We start from the raw sequence: 7,484 nt of genomic DNA on the forward strand, positions 1-7,484 counted from the left end.
CTCGACCGTGAAGTTCTTGTGGGTTGCAGGATTGCAGATTGCTCAAAAGATCTTGGATCGTGGAAATTTAGAACTTTCGGCCGAGAGACCTGCCATTGTCTCAGCCGTGAAGCTTCTCCGCCGAAGCCTTGCACACTGCAAGTATGGATGACCCAAGAGCCTTCAGCTTTCCGACCGTGAATCCTAGAATTTGCAGCCAAGAGCCTTGCCATTGGTCTCGGCCGTGAGTTTCGATCTGGGCTTAATGATGCTCTTTCTTTCTTCTTGTAGCTGCGAGGTTCAATGATGCCCAGCCAGAATACTGTCTCAGCTTTGCGGTTTATATTTATATATATATAGAGGGCCTTCCAATAAGGGATCCCTCGTTTAGTGTTAAATGAGAGATCACCATGTGTGGCCCACACGGGTCGTTCTGTGTTAATCTGAACCGTCCATTTTTTACATCTCTATTGATAGATCATCCCTTCAAAAAAATCAGTCAAATTGGAAATCGTTTACCCGTTCGTTTAAGCGGTCAAAGTTTAAAACAAATGGACGAACAACAAATTCTTCTATAAACACCTAAGTTTTGACCGCTTAGTCGAACGGGTAAACGATTTCCGATTTAGCTGATTTTTTGCAGAGATGATTTATCAATGGAGATGTAAAAAATGGACGATTCAGATTAACACAAAATGACTCGTGTGAGCCCCATAAAGTGATCCCTCATTTAACACTAAATGAGGAATCCCTTATTAGAAGGGCCTCTATATATATATATATAGATATATATATACAGGCTCCTTCTGTTGAGGTATACCTCAACTTATTTATGTTGAGGTATGAACTTGTTGGGGCCCACACGAGTCGTTTTGTGTCGATCCGAACCGTTCGCAAGGATCATCTTCATTGATAGATCATCCTTGCAAAAAATTAGCCAAATCGGAAACCATTTGCCTATCTAACTTTGATAAAACAAATGGACGGTTTCATCGAAAATACTTGGTTCGTCCATTTATTTGATAAAAGTTAGATAGGCAAATGATTTCCGATTTGGCTAATTTTTTGCAAGAATGATCTATCTATGGAGATGTAAAAATTGAACGGTTCGGATTGACACAAAACGACTCGTGTGGGCCCCAACAGGGTATACCTCAACATAAATAAGTTGAGGTATACCTCAACAGAAGGAGCCTGTATATATATATATATATATATATATCTCAACCAGAATTGGAAGTGGTTTTTTGGTCGAAAATAAAATTGAAGGACAGCCGCAAGAATCCTTCACCCACCGAGGGATCGACAGTTTCACCGAGGTATCGGTAATGTTGCAGAGAGGTCAGTGAAATTAGGCAAGATAAGAGCCCATTTAACCTAGCTTGACTTAACTTCTAAATTTCACGTCAATTTTTTTTTCCTAATTCTAATTCCCAAAACCCCCCACTTCTCTATAATCAAAACTCCACCCAAAATTAGTACGATCCCACGAGATAAAATATAAATCTAGTCCGTAATTTATACCACCCAATTATAGCAAAAAATTTGTTGCCGCACCCAGCCATTACCCAACAAACCAGCCGCACCCTAAACACAGCCTACCAATAGTTTAGGCTTCATAATTACTAGAATTTACGTCTATGCCATTAACCAAGCCCACAGCCCACAGCCCACAGAAACCGCAACCAATCCCATAGAAACTGCAACCAAGCCCACAAATTGCCAGAAGCCCACAAACAAACCGCACCCAAGCAAGTCCACAGGACAGCTGGAAGCCCAACCCCTCCCAGCAGCCCAACCCACCTCACGAAAATATCCCACGATCTCTCACGAAAACAGTTTCAGACCCTCTCTCCCACGAACAGTTTCAGAACCCATTTCAATTTTCCATACTCCCTCCTCCAAGATTTCTCCTTCCATTAGAAAATTTTTTGGAACCGACTCCCCCCCCCCCCCCCCACGAAAACAGTTTCAGAACCCATCCCCCTTCAACTTTCCCACTCCCCCCTCCAAGATTTCTCATTCCATCACTGAAAGAGTTTCAGACCCACTGCCCCCCACGAAAACAGTTTCAGAACCCATCCCCCTTCAACCTTCCCCACTTCTCCCCACCACGATTTCTCATTCCATTGCGAAATCAGTTTCAGAATCCACTCCCTCTGAACTTCCCCCAACTCCCCCCCCCCCACGATTTCTGATTCCATCACGAAAGCAGTTTCAGAACCCACTCCCCCCTCCGAAAACAGTTTCAGAACCCACTCACTCTTCAACTTCCGCCACTCACCCCCCACGATTTCTCATTCCGAAATCTACTCCTTCTCCTACAAACCAACACATATATTAGCTGAAGAAACCAAAATCGACAACAAACATAAAGAATTTTTGCAGAAAAGGTAAGTGTACATAATTTTCTTCTCGGTATTCTGGGACATAAAAATTTGTGGGTATTCTGGGTAAGTGTACTAATGTAACTATATTTGAATTGAATTTGTGTTTCTTATGCAAATTTGTAGGGTTCTAAAACTGTGACTACTTTCAGCAAGGTCACTAGTATATTCTAATAACTGTGACTACTTTCAAAATTGCAGGGTTTAAAAAATGGCAAAGGGGAAGCAAGCAACAAAACAAAACAAAGCACCGAAACATAAGGTAAAACGACAAAAAACAATTGCAACTCAATTTCTAAATAAGAACAGTTTCACTTAGTGTAGGAGGAAATAGTTTCACTTGGTGTAGGAGGAAACAGTTTCACTAAGTTGCATAATGTAATATGGTTTCGTGATTTGACTGATGTAGTTTCACCTAGTTTATGCAAGTTGCACAAATTTATGTAACTATAACCAAGTCTAGGAGGAAACAGTTTCACTTAGTCTAGGAGGAAACAGTTTCACTTAGTGTAGGAGAAAACAGTTTCACTTCGTGTAGGAGGAAACAGTTTCACTTAGTGTAGGAGGAAACAATTTCACTAAGTTGCATAATGTAATATGGTTTCATCATTTGACTGAGCTAATTTCAAGCACATAATTGTTCTTGATATAAATTCACTTGCTATAAATTCACTATAATTATCCATTTACACATAAACAGTTTCACCATAATTATCCATTTGCACATGTTTACTTTACTTTACTATAAATGCAATGTAACTGAATATGGGACTAGGAAATGTACCTGGACATGTTTCTTATGTTTGAGTATACCTTGACAGGTTTCAATTCATAGCATATCCTAATAAGTGTAACTGTTTAAACATTTATAGAGTCAGAAAAAATCACCAGCGAAGGACGCTAAAAGGAATCAAGGTATACAATATCGATCTAACCTGGTGAGCTTTTTGAATATCCTCCAAAGCATTAAGCCCAGTCTACAGCAGAAGCATCTGGACAAGTTAAAACAGACTCCTTTTTGGACTTTTTTCGATGCCTGCAACAGAGGATTAATAACAAAGAAAGAGCACAGGAAATCAGACCAGCAGATCCACCAAATCCTCAGCTTGTATGACACAAGAACACACAAATTCAAAATTGGGGGAAGATTTGAAGCAATTGAGGTTGAAGATGTTGCAAAGATGTTTGGGTTGCCAAGTCATGGAAAGGAAGTACAAATCGACAACTATGGCTGCACAAGATGTGATTCAAGTTTTGTAAAGAGATATTTCAGTGAAGACATAAGAGTGACCAAAAAAGAAGCTGAAAATGCACTTACAAAAGCCCTTCAAGCGGACAGAACGGATGATGTGGTGAGGCTGATTGTAATCTTGATGTTAACTATCATCTTCTTTGCAAATTCGGGGTACACACTTGCATGGAATTTAGTCTCCCTGATAGAAAACATCAAGAAAATGAAATCGTTTGCATGGGCAAGAGGCATAAGAGATTTCTTGAGAAATAATTTGAGGAATAGTCCACAGGGCAGTTCTGTCAGTGGATGTGTTATAATGATTTTGGTACGTAATTACATTTTTCTGTTTTTTATTAACATTATTTTACAATATGTTGATATGATTGTAACTATATCTTTATTTATTGTATCTTCACAGTATTGGTTTTGTGAGAAAACTAGAGTTATAAAACCAATAGAAGGAAGAGAAAACATGAGTCCAACAATTGTAAAGTGGGACTTGTTGAAATTGATTGCAGCTTTGAGAAAGACAAAACTTGCAGATATAAAGGTAAAAATTTCTATTCTAATTAAGCTGTAATTGTATTATTAATATACTGAAACTGTTTTCTCAATGATACTAACACTAATGTAAATGTGCAGTTTGCAGAAGAAGATGTTGACAGTAGTAATGAGGATGATGATGATGATGATTTTGAAGAAGACATGTCATTAGTACAAATGGTAAGTGAAAAAAACATTATCTATACTGAATCTGAAATTATTGTATTGTAACTATTATTGCAATACCTTATATTGCAACTATGCAGATGGCAAGAAAGAACTTAAGGATCAGGCGAAGAAATACAAACCAAGAGGGTCCAAAAAAGAAACACAAAGTACTGGATGAGGCTGCAGAGAAAGATGAGGGAAAAAGCGATGGTGAGGAAGGAAGTGACGATGAGGAAGAACAGCAGGGTGGACACACTGAAACTGAATCTGACGAGGAGGATGAGGGAAAAAGCAATGATGAGGAAGGAAGTGAGGATGAGGAAGAAGAGCAAGGTGGAAATACTGAAACTGTACAAGAGGAAAAGAAAGATGAGGATGAACCTGTAGAAGAAGAAGATGAAAATGAAGAAGAAGGGAATGAGTCTGACAGCAGTGCAACTGAAACTGAATCTGATGCTGCAACTGAAAATGAAGATGTCGAAGGTGGAGACCAGACAGGCGGCAATGATGTTTTTCGAGACATTGTTGGCTCATTGGAAGATCATTATCTGAGAGAAAGGGAAGAAAATTATAGGCAAATTAAAGTTCCACATGGAGTCGAATATCAAAGAATATCGACTCAAGAAATGCTGGCAGAAGAAATGACTGAGAATGAGGAGCTTACACGAGAAAGGAATGATCTAAAACATCAATTCAACATGCTGAAAGAGGAAGCTGACAAACTTCGTGAACAGTTACAGGAAAAAAATAGAGAAAATGAAGAACTGAAGCACATGTTGCAAATTGAAAAACAACAAAATTCTGAAGTTGAATTTCAGATGCAAATGTTGCATGCTACAAATGCATCTCTAAATGAACATGTAAATGGATTGAATGAACAACTGAAGGGAATGAGTAATGACCTTTTGGCAATAGCGACTGAGAACTGCAGCCTAGAGCTTCAGATCAAGAACCTAGAAGACATCCAAAGTGAAATAATCCACATCAAGAACGAACTCATCAAAGAGGTAGAGTTCTTGAAGGAAAAGAATACTCCTGAAACTCCCTGCCAGGCATTAAAGATATCAAATAAGCATTTCATCCAAAACCTGTCAGCAATATTACGGATGAAACAAAGAAAGAGGAAGAAGTTGGAGTACCCTGAATTCGATTATGACTGTGGAAAGAAAAAGACAAGGACCACCATCAAAACTGCCGAAGTTGCAATGCCAATTTCACAAGTGGGTCCTGATGATGTTGAGGAACTCGACAACACTCAAACCACTGAAACTGTTGAAACCACTGCAACTGTTGATTCAGCAGTAGTAGATCAAAAGAGGAGAAAAATCCCATGGGGCAGATGTGCAGTGTACAAGATGATGGAACCTGAATTGAAAGCACAAATCATATATTACTGGAAAGAAGCTGAATTTGAGTAAGTCAAATAAACTCCATCGTTTTACATATGAAGTTTCACTGCAATACTAGACTGAAACTGAATCTTCACACTGCAATTGAATTTATACTGTAACTGAAATTGTTTTCTTTATCAAACAGTGAATTCTTTTGGTGTGGTAAACCAGGATGGACAGTATCACGCGAGGATGTGGACCAGTTGATCAAAGAGCATGATGTGGCAAATACTGTAAGATAAAAGCATGAAAGTAACACATGCTCAATTTCATTCTTCTATACTTCTTATACCTTAAAATACTAATTTCTAACATTGAAATTCATCACAAAACATAGGTTGTCGACTCATATAATCACATATTGCAAGAAGAGCTACAAGAAAGTGGTACATTCATTTTCAGTACTTATGCCTGGGTAAGAACTGAAACTGCATTATTTATTTCTACTATTAATTCTAAATGTGTATATGTATGCTTTATCAAATTCAAATCTATTTTTCTTGAGAACATCAGAGATTTTTGGAAGAGAAAAACGACAATGGCATCGTTGGATTCCTTTTGAAAGAATTGTTGCAACGCTTGCCAAAATATGACAAATTCCTGTTTCCTATGCTATCTACAAAAAAGAGCCACTTCACACTACTTATGCTTGACTTGAAGAATAGAAAGTGGACGCATTTCAATTCCCTCAGATCAAGGATTGTGAACGGAAGTGATGTATGCTTTGAAAATGCAAAGTATTTGGTAAGAAACAAACAAAATGTATATTAACATTAAATTACACTAACATATGATTCATTCAGTTACACTGACATATGTTGTCTTAAACATGCAGAAAGATTACGTGGATCAATTCCTCACAGAATCCAAAAAAAATGCTGCACAAGATTTAGCTAAAGGGACAAGGAGGCAGAATCTAGTGAAACAAATAGGTCCAATTTCCCTAAACCAGGCAAATCAACAGAAACTAGATGACTTATATCAAGTGCAACTGAATGAGGATGAGAAAGTAACATTGACTTGGCTGTTGGAACACAACATTGAAATGCCAATTGAAGATGACAACAACTGTCCCCAGCAAAAATCGGGAACGTAAGTATTATTACATATTTTAAAAAGTGCAAATATATATTTCAGAATAAAGGAATGACTGTAACTGTAAGTTTGACTGTAATTGTAACTTGTTTATTGCAGAAATGATTGTGGATTCCTAGTCATGTACTACACAGAGCAAATTCAAAGGGGAGCTCCATTTAAGAACCCTTTCACAAAGACAGATGTGCAGAAATTCAAAATACAAGTCCTGAAGAAGTTCATGGATCATCCACTTAACTGGTTGAACATATTGGGCAAAAAAGTTAAGAGACCAGAAGCCAACAACAAGTTTGATCATATCATGGCGAAATTCAAACATTGATAAAATGTCGAGACTTTTATATTTATAACTTGTATATAAGTAGTTGGTTTATTTCTGTAATTTTTGGCTAAATTCAAACATTGATCTAATTTCTTTAATTTATTACTTGTATATAAATAGTTCTTTTATTTCTGTAATTTTTGTAATGTCTAAACAATTTCACTTTAAAAAAAAAAAACTTCTTGGTCATTAAGTTAGTGTAACTGTTAAACAATAACTAAAATTGGACACTAAAAGTAACTGAAACTGTATTTAAATGTTGTCAACTTTGCTTGTAGGACCAAAAAAACTCGCAATAACACCAACGCACTTGTCAACTTTTACAAAACAGTTTCTCTTGAAAAACAATTTCACTTGCAAAACAG

Source organism: Dryas octopetala, chromosome 2, assembly GCF_963921425.1.
Source record: "Dryas octopetala chromosome 2, drDryOcto1.1, whole genome shotgun sequence".
In the NCBI taxonomy this organism is placed as follows: domain Eukaryota; kingdom Viridiplantae; phylum Streptophyta; class Magnoliopsida; order Rosales; family Rosaceae; genus Dryas; species Dryas octopetala.